Source organism: Eurosta solidaginis, chromosome 1, assembly GCF_040869045.1.
Source record: "Eurosta solidaginis isolate ZX-2024a chromosome 1, ASM4086904v1, whole genome shotgun sequence".
NCBI classification, from domain to species: domain Eukaryota; kingdom Metazoa; phylum Arthropoda; class Insecta; order Diptera; family Tephritidae; genus Eurosta; species Eurosta solidaginis.
In genome coordinates, this window is record NC_090319.1 from 66,898,718 (window position 1) to 66,911,650 (window position 12,933).

The following is a 12,933-nucleotide window of genomic DNA, read 5'->3' on the forward strand; positions in this document are numbered from 1 at the left end:
TTTTAACTTCTAATTCGTTTCAGCTGTTTGACATATGCATACATAGAAACATAACACATGCATACAAATGTGCCAAGAACAGTGCACGGACTTTACCACTTTATTGGTAGATCTACCAACTCTTTGACCCATTTTCATTTTCTACCACTTCTACCACCAAAGCGCAAAAATCTACCAACATTTTAATATGTTCGCATTGAAACCAAATACTGCGATCATTACGTAAACGTATTCAATTGCCGAGCACACCCAAATAACATTAAGAGGTCACCCACTAACCAATTTTGAAAAATTTGTGCACAAATTCAGACAAGAAATAAATTTTTTTATCAAATAAATGTAGTAAATGAGCATGCAAATATTTTCCTGCGCTATTTTCATAAGTTTTTTGTGAACGAAATGATTTTGAACGAAAATAAAAAAAAAAATTTAAGTAAACGATAACATACCGAAGTCGGTTATGGTAGCGTGCTCCGCCTACCACACCCTATGCCCTGGGTTCGCACCCCGGGCAAAGCAACATCAAAAATTTAGAAATAAGGTTTTTAAATTAGAAGACAATTTTTCTAAGCGGGGTCGCCCCTCGGCAGTGTTTGGCAAGCGCTCCGGATGTATTTCTGCCATGAAAAGCTCTCAGTGAAAACTCATCTGCCTTACAGATGCCGTTCGGAGTCGGCATAAAACATGTAGGTCCCGTCCGGCCAATTTGTAGGGAAAATCAAGAGGAGCACGACAAATTGGAAGAGAAGCTCGGCCTTAGATCTCTTCGGAGGTTATCGCGCCTTACGTTTATTTTTATTTTTTTTTATTTTTGGTACATTGGAAAATTGTTGTGGTAATTAGACTTATCTATATTTTCGTCAGTATTTCAAGTTTAGGAAAAAAGCAAGTATCATATAGGCAAAAGCTATGTATATATAAATTTATAAATATTTTTTTGCCTTGTTTACATGTTTTTTTAAAAGTGTCATTTCCGTGAAATGTGCTTTATTTGTTTTACAATAAATTATGAATTGTTTTGTACAAATATAAATTGTAGCTATTGTTTTCTTGGAAAAAAAATCTACCAACTTCTACCACTATTTTCATTTTTCGTCTACCAACATTCTCTTCTTAAAACTCTGCGCACTGTCCAAGAACCTCAGTCTCAACAAATCGAGAGCGCAAATCTAGGAGAAGACATAAGAGCACAAATATTTTAATTTCGCTTTCTGCTTAGCAAACACATGGTTGCGCTCTGAATGCGGACGAGGCATAGTGAAAAGAAAACAAAAACAATATAGTAGAACCCGCTTTATGTATGTGAGTGGTATGTATGTAGATATGTATTAAATCAGTTGAAGCCAACCAGCTGGAGATTGTCTCCGCTTATGACGTTTTATGCGTAGTAGTAGTAGTAGTTTGAGAATCAGCTGAAATGTTTGGGGCTTATCTCGGAAAAATAAAAAGAAAAAACAATTTCATATCAGCTCAACCATTCATTCATTTCTTGGCGCTCAGCTGTGTTGGTTCATTTATTGAGTGCATCCTCTGAGGCGTTTAAGCGTCACATCACTGCCACCACCACATATTAGTGAGCGTGTTGGGAGATATTTTCATGCATATAGAATCTTCTCCATATCTTTGGGGTTATGTACTCATATGCTCAGTGATTCGATTTGACTATAACAGTGCTTTGCATGCCGTTTTGATTGTTGGTTGTGTTGTCAAATAACGTCGGAATCATGGTCATGCTCGTGTCCGGAGTAGACAATTGTCGATATTAAGTTGTTCTTTGCAATATTTAAAGACGCGTTTTTCAGAGTTTTCCGATTTTTTTTTTTTTTTTTGTTTTCTTCATACATAAGTACGTAAAAGTGGATGTTGTGTGTATATATGTATAATTTTATATATACTTGTATATATGTATGCAGTCTGTATATAATGTATTTCTGTTATCTGCTAAGACGGCGGGCGGCGTTCTTGTCTGAATGCCTTGCGGCGCTAGAAAACAAAAACAATGGAAGTGGAGCTTTACCCCATCATATTTATACGGTGATTAAAATGTGTGTGAAATTTGATATAAAAGTGTCCAAATTAGCTCTACATATTTAAGAACAAACAAAAAATGGAAAGAAAAAAAAAACACAGTGAAAATGTAAAAGCTAGCAGAAAATGAAATGAAAAGAAAAATTTACACAAAAATATTTGTAAAAATTAAAATTTAGAGTCCAACAATAAATATGTACAAGTAAAAGTTGAAACAAAAAAATGTTTACCGAAAATACACATATTAACAAAGTTAAATTTTAACAAAATTCAATGTTAAAATTAATACATACAAAAAAAATTAACAAATTTTTTACGTTTAAAATTTAAATTTTCATGTTTAATATATTGATTTGATATTGAATTAAAAATTTAAACTGTAAAATTGAGATCTTAAAAAATATTAGTTAAATTACAATTTTGTTGTCGGCCTGGAATTTTACAAGCTTGTGGTATCGAAATAGAGCTCGATGACCTTCTATTTATGAATATAAATTCTTTGCTATGCTAAACTTCTCTTTACCAATTTTTTTTTTAGTTTTAGTTAAGTAAAAAAAAAACAAATTATTTCAACAATTTAAAAGCTTTAACGCCGTGGGCTCTTCTTCCGATTTGGATTATTTAATTTTTTTTTTTTTTGTAGAAAATTTTCTCTAAAAATGCCTCATCTTTGAAATATCGAAAAAAAACATGGTTTTTAATTTTGTTTTGTTATCCATAAAATTCAAGTATTTATTACAAAAAATGTAAATATGAGACCAAATGATTAAAAAAAAAGTTATAAAACAGGTCAACAAATATTAATAAATAAAAATAAATCAAAAATTTTAATAGAAAATAAAAACAAAGCAAAAAAATTACAAAAAAGGAAGAATAAAAAAGTTTAAAAAAATTGTTCTCCGTTTACGAAATAAGAAACGTGTAAACTATATAATTAAAATTTTAAAATAAAATTTGTTTATTTTATGTTTTAAAATAAAAAATAAATATATATATTCTGATTTTGAATATCTTTTGACATATAAAACTTTCTGGAGATATCCTTTGAAGTTCAATAAACGAATTTTATTTAATTTTGTCTATAAAATCCAAATATTTATTAAACATTTTTAAATATGAGAGCAAAAGATTAAAAAAACGTATGTATAAAAGATCACAAATTTTAAGAAATAAAAGGAAGTCTAAAAATTTAACAATAAAATCAAGCAAAAAATGTTTAAACTGAAATAAAGTAAAATACAAATAAAGCAGTGTCGATATTACTCAAAAATAGAGAAAAATAAAAAATTAAAAAAAAAAAATGTATTAATTTAAGAAATTAAAAATATGAAAACCATAAAATTCAAATAACGTATTTAAAATATATTAAATTTTAATCGTCAAAACAATTTTTTGTTTTCGTGTGCCGAGTTTAAATATCTTTTCCGATATGAAATTTTCTCAACAAACACTTTCAATTTCATAAATGAAATTTAAATATTCATTATAAAAATTTTAAACATGAGACCAAAAGATTATAAAAATTAATAAAACAAGACAAAAAAGTTTGCTTTAGCTGGCTCGTGGTCAGGTGAGATAGAAGAGGGTCTAGAAGAATAGAATAGGTCTAACAACAAGACAAATCTAAAACTTAACTTGAAAAACAAAATCAAGCAAACAAATTTTTAATCCGAAATAAAGTAAAACAAGTAAGGAAGTCTAATTTCGAGTGAAACCGAAATGTACACTTGAAATGGTGTTGCTGTTTGTTTTGTGTGCTTAATAGTGTTACAAGGCTGTGCAATAATACATATACATATGGTTATATTCTGAACTAATTTTTCTTCGAGTTGAGGCTCCCGAAAACTGCTTATTCATAAATGGGGCGGTACCACACCCATTTTTTTAGTTTGAAGTTTTTCCTATTTATTGCTATAAATACACTTGGGAAATTAAATAAGATATAGCTTATTTTATTCGTCCATGATCCTTTTAAAAATCCTTTATATAAAGTGGCCGTGGTCCTTAACCGATTTCGTTAATTTTTCTTCAGAGCATTCCTTATAAAAAAGGCAACATCTCTGCCGAATTTTTTTACGATAGGTTTAACGATTTTTGATATATGATTAATAATATTTGTAAAATTTATTTTATCACAAGTGGACGGTGCCAGGCCCATTTAAAAAAAATTTTATTTACTAAATAATCAGGTTTTTTGTGTTTTCCAAAATGTTATATATATAAAAAGTGGGTTATCATCCGATTTCGATTTTCAGTAGCAATCTATTTTGGGTCCAGATACCAAATTTGGTGAAAATATCTCAATATTTACTCAAGTTATCGTGTAAACGGGCAGACGGGCAGACGGACGGACATGGCTCAATCAAATTTTTTTCGATACTCATGATTTTTATATATTTTTTTATACCTTATACCATTCCTTTATACCTGTACAACCAACCGTTATCCAATCAAAGTTATAATACCCTGTGTACAAGTACAGCTGGGTATAAAAATAAAACATTTAGTGTCGCTATTATTAAAAAAAATAAGATATTTAAAAAAATATATTTTTTTTAATTTCTTATTTACAAAAAAATTTATAACATCTAAGATTGAAAAAAAGTGAATAAGAAAACAAAGAAAATCAAAAAAAAAACTGAAAAAATCAACCAAAAAAGTTTAAAAACGATTAAAACGATTTATACTATTAAAAATTAAAAATGGATAGTTTGAAAACAAATATTTTTAGTTAAAAATAAAAAAAAAATTTATGGAAAAAAAATTTAAAAAATTAGAATAAATTTAAGATCAAATTAAAAAGAAAAACACATTTGCAGCCAAATACAAATTGCCAAAAAAATACCATCCAAAATAACTAAAAATATATGTTCATTTTTTCAAAATTTGTTTTACTTAAAATCATAAGAATTAAAAAAAAAATTGTAAATCAGAAGATCTTAAAATATATTTTTTAATACAAAAATTTTAAATGTATGAACAACAAATTTAAAACAAAATTGAATAGAACAAGTCAAAAATAGATGTTAATAAATAAAATAAATCTAAATATAAAAAAAGTAAAAGTAAAATGAGGCTAAAAATTGTTATAATGCCTGAACTGAAGTATAAAAAAATCACCAATTTAAACTAAAAGAAAAAACTAAAATTGCATTCGTGAAAAATTTGTAAAAATTTTAAATTAAAAAATTAAATGCAGAAGGCATATCCTGCGTTACGAACGTTTGTTTCAGGTAACTTTATTACCTAACAAGAAAACAAAAAGATAGATGTACATATGTACAAAAATACAAATATAACCACTAAAAATTTTATGAAAACTGGATATTTGAAAAAAATTCTTTTGTTTTTTTCATCAAAAATTACGTTATGAAGAATCGCGAAATATATGAAAACGATACCAAAAAAGTATGGATAGCTTACATAGAAATGTTAATAAAGATATTAAGAAGTCACAACTCATGCATGCATACATTCTCCACATGTACATAACCAAAAATTACAACTTTCTGAATATGTTAAAACCAACTATAATTTTCAAGTCAACATCCGGTACATCACTCAAGTCCTTTCGTTGCTTCCTTTTGAATAATGATTATGTGTGCTGTTGGTGATGGCGTTCGCCCCGTAGTCGATTTATACCACTCATCTGCCACGCATCATCTAGCAATTAAGTGTTGTTGCATCGAATTCGCCGGAACCATATAAAACGAAATCGCTCAACACAAAAACATATTCATACATTTAAGTAGTATAGTACATGTGGCTGCCAAACAGTGTTGCCATAAGCGAGAACTTAGTTTGAAAATTAAAAAAAAAAACCTGCATACCCAGAAAACGCATTCCAACCTTGTTTTTTAACTACCACCTAGTTAAAGACAGTAAAACATTACTCAATCAGCTTCGTTTAAGTTGTGTAAGACTGTAAGGATGCCTGCTGGGTCAGATTGACTTTCTATGAGTATCCATTTTTGATAAATCCGTATACCAGACCGCTGATGCAATATTAGTATTTCCTGTTCCCTAGAGCACTCGGTCAACAATGGGATAGTTTGGGACATTCAGAGCATGAAAACTATTAGACCACGTAACTGCAAACTTGAATTATTTAGGAGTATTCTGATTAGATTCATATGTCAAGTCTGTCGCTTTTCCATATGTTGCCTGACACCACCGTTCTGAGAAAAGTAGGTTACTATTGGTCCCGTCATATTTTCGATCTAAAGCGTTATGTTTCCTGAGACCACCAGAACATTTTGTTACTATTGGCTTCACAACTTTTGCCATCTAGGGACTTTCTTATTCTATTAATATCTCGTAGCCATCTGTTGCCCAATACCAGCAGGTTGGGAACTATAGGTTACTATTGGCTTCCCAAATATTAGTAGCTTAGAATTTTTTTTATTCTCTTCCTATTTCCATATCATTTGCTATATGTTGCCTGAGACCACAAAACTAAGAATAGTAGGTTGCTATTAGCTATGCATTTTCTGATTCTATTCATAAGTCCTGTCATATTTTCGATCTTTTGCGATATGTTGCCTGATACCACCAGGTTGAGAACCTTAATACTAATAGTAACATATTCACCTATTTCTTCTCGGGATAATAGGCACCATTAAATATTCAAAATTGGTTTATCGAGCCAAAATAAAATATAAGTCTTCGAATTTGAACATAATCAGACCATAACTACGAGTTTCAGATATATCTTGCAGCAAGCGGTAGCTATTTTGTAAACTTTGTAGATATAAATTTCTCTTTTAAATAACTTTTGGTTAGAATTCGATTCCAACCGGAACATAAACACGAATACATAAATATGTAGTGTACTTGATCATATCGATTCTACTGTAGTCACGTTAGATAATATGTTTATTGATCAAACGTAACATTTAATATATAATACTCTTAAAACTAATAATAATAAAATTTGGATGTTTCTGTGTAAACGCTGTTCTTCTACTAATCCTTCCGCGTCATTCGTTGAGTTTAAGTATCTGTCATTAGCCCAAAACGGGTTGCCGTCATGCAGAAAAGTGATCATGTTGCCACAGATATATCGAGTTTAACGCCACCTATCGGGATGTAGTTTCAAGTTTAAACATTTTCAAACGACAGCAACCTCGGTTGCGTTTCGAACGCGCAACTGTTATGTGATACTGTTATCTTTATTGAGAAAGTTATTTTGAGTAACAGAAACAATACGCTGTGGCAACTGTCAAAATAAATCAAAATATTTAATCGAGCAATTTGATTGGTTTGTTCAATAGATTAGGCATTCAACTCTTATGGATTTTGGGTCGCTGCAAAGGAATCCGTGGTAAGAAATTGAATGGTAACTCTTATTTTCTTTCTAACCTCAACAATTTAAGCATTTCTTTTTGATGTTAGAAAGAAAACAAGAGCTGTAGTCCGCTGAACATTGAGGCTGTGTGCGAGTTGAACTAAATTTCTACCTAAATTGGAGAGGGTTATCGATGTGATGGTCCTTTGCCGGATACAGATCCGGTACGCTCCGGTAACACAGCACCATTAAGGAGCTAGCCCGACCATCTTGGAAACGATTTATATGGCCACATTAAACCTTCAGGCCATTCCTCCCTACCCACCTCCAAGTTCCGTGTGGAGCAATGCAAATAAATGGCTCTTGTCCATTCAATTTAAGTAAATCATAGATCATAGAGCGACGATCCCTGCTGCGATTAAGGTCCGATCGATTGTACGTATGGTTGTATGGTGAGCTCAATTTTGTTCAAGCTGATGTTGGCGACACAAGAATTGGATCCTTCTCAAATATGGACCGCAATCTGTACATATTTGGCAGCCAAGTGCACTAATTGGCCTAAAGAAGTTATTGGAGGCGTACTAACATCACAGTATTGAATTCGAAATTGTGGAAAAGGTCATTGTGCACGTGCTCCACTATATCCAAAAAAAAAGCCATATAAAACGGAGCCACTGCATTTTTTTGAACTGCTATCTTTGGATAGGTACTTACCGCTCGCCCTAATTGACCTCTGTTCTTTTTAAGCATGAAAACGCATCAAAAATACCAAATTTCCCCTTTTGTTATTATTTTCTTAGAAGAAATAAACAAATTAAGTTTTCAAATCAACTCGCACAGTTTTGACAGCTTTTTCCTAAATAATGCAGTGCTGGAAAGTTCCAGTGGAATATTAGTTTAAGTACCTAAAATTTAGGCGAACTCGCACCCAGCCTAAATTTTTTTTTCTGCGATGCCGTGTTATTTTAGTAAAATTTTAATCTGTTGGGTACTTTGGCATGTCTTCACTAAAGAGATGATGAACAATTTCATGTTCTGAAGAAGTATCAGAGTTTCAATTGAAGTTTTTTTCTTTTTGAATTAAGAGTTTGAAACCACTTCCTCTGGCAACGCTAATTGCGATTGAATTATTATTTTCTCGCCTTACACCAAAGTCAGACACAATTCGCCGGAGCACAAGAGCACTTTTGAATTCAGTATTCAGCTGACAGCCAACAGCAATACAAAGCAGATAAATAGTAGTAAAACCATATACGGGATACCTGTCTAAATATATTCAAACATACAGACATATGTACTTATAACGCACACCACACCGATGTTCGTACAAAAAATAAATCTCTCCAAATGTGTGTAAATCATAAATAAAATGAAAATAATATAATTCAACAAATATCTTAGAGTAAGCGGCCTTGTCATTGGCGTCAAAAAAAATGGTGTCCGCATTGTGGTTTTGTTTTATTTTTTGTTGTTAATTTTACTTTATTCTTAACTTGCGCAAAATTTGTGAGAAAGTGACACAGCACAGCAAGAATTGCATTATTTTGAAGAACTTTTTTTGTTTGCAGTCGCCGCCATTTTTCAGTAATTCAAGGGTAGTTCGAAAATTCAAAGAGAAAAGAAAGTGAGTTTGTTAAAATTGTAGTAAAAACAACCCTATTGGAATTACATACATACCATACTTACATATCTGCGCTGGATGCCTAATTCACGTACTGACGGAAGCTGACATGAGTGACTGACAGAACGAAAAAAAGAAAAAGAGTGTGGTATGCCAGATTCTTAAATCAGACGCCCACTACCGTGTTGCGATGGCGGCGCGCTTTTCGTCGGAGTTGTTGTAATCAATGTTCATACATATATTGAGAAAGTAGTCGCAAAATAATACAGTGATGTGCAATGAAATCAAATCTGTGCCAATGAGCTGGAAAAAGTAGCGACAAGAAGTGAGCAAAGAATCCGTATGGTCGACTGTTTATATACGACATACATCCTCAATCTCCAGAGAATCCGAACATAGGTAGGTAGTTAGAAATGTAGCTATTTAGAAGCCGGTTTAATACCACAAATCTTGTCTGAACCCACCAGCTGTTTATAAAATCAATAATATTTTGAATCTCGAATTCCCATAGCCCACAAGATTTTTCAAAAAGGACTTCCGAAGGATCTAGCTGAAGTCAGGCATTAACACGGAAACGCTCTACAATGTTGTTGTTGTTGTAACGATAAGGTTGCTCCCCGAAGGCTTTGGGGGGTGTTATCGATGTGATGGTCCTTTGCCGGATACAGATCCGGTACGCTCCGATAACACAGCTCCATTAAGGTGCTAGGCCGAACATCTCGGGAACGATTTGTATGGCCACATTAAACCTTCAGGCCATCCCCCCCCAAAGTACCATGAGGAGCTTCGGGTCCCCAGAGCCTCGTCTGTTGGTGAAACTAGATTTGCCGCTCGAAGGTGAGGTTGACAATTGGGTTTGGAGAAGCTATATATTGCGCTGGCAACGTAAAAAGGTTGCGCTACACAACCCCTTGAACCTGGTATTTTAGTCGCCTCCTCCGACAGGCATACCTACCGCGGGTATATTCTAACCCCCTAACCCGCTGGGGGTCTACAATCTCCGTGGTCGATAAGTCCTTAAGGCCTATTCCAGTGAACGGTGCAGACCGCTGTAACTTCCTAGTTTTAAAAACACTATAATATGACGAGCCTTTTAACGACATAGAAATCCAAGTGATTCCCGCCTCCACACGAAATCTGTCGTGGAGACGTCTGTGTGGATTTGTAAATCATTCTCTTTATATCATCCTACTTGGCAGATTAGTATTTAGGATACTACTGTGCTCTTTCTGAGTATTCTTCCAGCACCCAGATTCCCTTAGTCTCAGTGCGGTTTGTGCTTATGTACAAAGTATATCCCGCCTTACGCCAATTGCGATAAGCTCTGGAACGCATGCAGTGCACTGAACTTTACAGTATCTTCAGAAAAAAATGTTTTACGCAAAAGTCATGTTATTAAATCATATCGAATATCTATCTCTAGGAAGTTGGGGGGACCCCCGAAAATACAGCAAAAGAATCTGGCCTCACTAAGATTGTAAGCTAAGCCAAGACATGTTTTTATACCGTGTGTATTAAGTACTATGTGGTTGCAAATGAAATTAAACCCAATCGTCTTGCAGCCTCCTTTTTGCTCAACTTCAAACTAATTGAATAGTTCGGCGGGAACCCCTTCTTCTTGTTGTAGCGGTAAAGAAACTCCTCGAAGGTGTGGGGAATATGATAGATGTTGATGGTCCTTTCCCGGATAAAGGCCTAGTACGTTCCGTTAACAAGCACCATTAAGGTACTAGGCTGACCATCTCTGAAACCCTCTTTTTGACGCCTCGTTTTCAGCCGGGTAATTACGAAGCTCACTTAAAAATCCTTCATTGTCACCATTTTGCGTTGAAAGAATTTATCTTTGCGGCGATAGCCTTATAAGCTGCCACAGAAGAAGCCACAAACCCAAACATGCAACTGGCATTCTCTTTACGAGACTGCTATATTGTCATCGCAAGATCTCATAGTCCATATTTCATCTATCACATTTATTGCAGAGCGGTGATTTTAGATTTTTCCCTCATTAATCAGCCATGGAAGGGCACCCACCTTAAGCTTTAGACATTGCATGTTGGAAACCATAGTCCTTGGTACCAAACCAATTACACAAACGGGCTACAGAATTGTTGGAGAAACATTTGCCGCCTTTGACCCCCGCTCAGGCTTTGTCATCTTCAGGGAGCCTTTAAACCGAGTATGTAAGATTGGCTACACTAAAGTTTCCTCTCGTTCTGCGGTAATTTATTTCTCCTAATAAGTTGGTAACCGCATCTTGAAAATGAGTATGAATTTGCTAGATTGGGAGGTGCTGCGGTTTGTGAGAAACAATGTGATTTGTCACTGAGTTCTCTGCCGCAGCAATTTTTTTCCAAGACTAAGCAGAGATGGGAGAGCTATACTTATTAAACCACCGCTCATAATCGAAATCACAGCGAAGAGTTACCTGCGACACTATCAATCATATAACCTGTGAAATGTACTGTGACTAAGTAATAGTAGGTTGTACAGTAAGCCACTTGTGCTACGGAAATAGATGACGCAGTAAACTTTGTCGAAGCGTGCTTGCGAACGGGACGCAGTTTTCTGTCACAGTCAGCCGGTAACGGTGACTTTTGTGCAATCTATGGCATGCAGCAAGGCAAGGAACGAACGTGGAGGAGAGGTTTTGTTATAGGTGTGTTATCGATGAGGTACAGATGAGTTATAGATATTTTATCGTAGTGTTATAAATTTTCTATCCATAACAAAGCTTATCGAGGAGATATCGAATATTTATCGGTTATTTATCGAAATGTTACCGATATATTATCAAAAAGTGGTCGGTTTGTTATCAAAAGGTTAACGTGTCTTCCAAAAGTTACCAATTTGTCATCAACGTGAAACAGATACCGATTAAACTTCGATATAAAATCGGTGACATATATATCTGTAACTCTTCGATAACAAGCCGATAGCACTAAGAAGCTGATAACTCGGCGACAACAAACCGATAATGATAATGATTTACAATCGATAATAAGGCCATAATAAAACAATAACTTTTCGGTTATCGGGGCCGACAAGGTCTTCTCAAAAAGCCCGAAATTACTTGTTTCTTGTAAAGTTACATCTATTGTGGTTAGTTTTCTAGATGTACACTTGTAAGTTTTCACACTGAACTTAACGAGTACTTTGGTACTCACGCCTTTTACCCCTTAATTCCCAGTTTCTGTAGCATTTTTATTCTATAATGTAGACGCAGTTGAGCATTTCTCGCCAAACTTTGTTTACATACATATTTAAATATGTATTTGAAATAACGGTTGTGATTGTATGTGCGTCTTCTTCGTTCGTTTAACAGGGTTGGGAAATGACATTTCATGAATTGTACTAAATCCACTCAAAAATCGTACTTTTTTCGTTCAAATTGTACTGAATTTTTTTGTGTTTGGATTTACACATATTGCACTATTACTCATTTACTTTTTTTACTTTTTATTACCAAAATTCGCTGAAGAATGTGAAATTGATAAAACCCCCTGTGCAATTCTGTATATATTTGCAAAAAACGGCTCGTTCAGTTCATTTTTCAATAATAGCACCTTTGCCCAAAACTCAGAAATGGAATGATTTTTAAGAGCACGCAATTCTTCGTGTTCTGACAGGACTCGATATTCCCAATTAATTTTCTCGATTTTACAATTTCACATGTAGGAAATAATTTAGCAACCAGTGGAACAATGCTAGTTACTTCTCCTGATAAAACAGTTTCACGAGCAAGCTTTGTGACCCAATTCAAAATTTCATTATCAAAGTCAATTTTCGTCTGTAGGTTTTTACAAAACTCCATCTAAAATAGTTTGACGTTTAGTTTAAAATTTTTCCAATAAATTTTTACAAATGAATAGATCTACTTCAGCGTCGCAATATATACTATCAATATCCATATAGTTTTTGTTTACTATTTTAGAAATAGCAGTGTTATCCAAATATTCTTTTTGATTTCAGTGAAAAACAGGTGGGTTTCATACATTTG

General features: G+C 33.6%; 1 protein-coding gene across 9 annotated transcripts in view; it reads left to right on the forward strand.

The window, feature by feature from the left end:
- The window catches only part of E2f1 (E2F transcription factor 1), a 269,882-nt gene that overhangs the window by 181,455 nt on the left and 75,494 nt on the right, over positions 1 to 12,933 (forward strand). The window contains exon 1 of one of the 9 annotated variants that reach the window (XM_067757858.1): positions 1,093 to 1,846. The exons of 7 other annotated variants lie outside the window; for them this stretch is intronic. The gene's annotated coding sequence lies outside the window, so the exon portion shown is untranslated. One more of the 9 variants, XM_067757855.1, reaches the window with a different exon arrangement.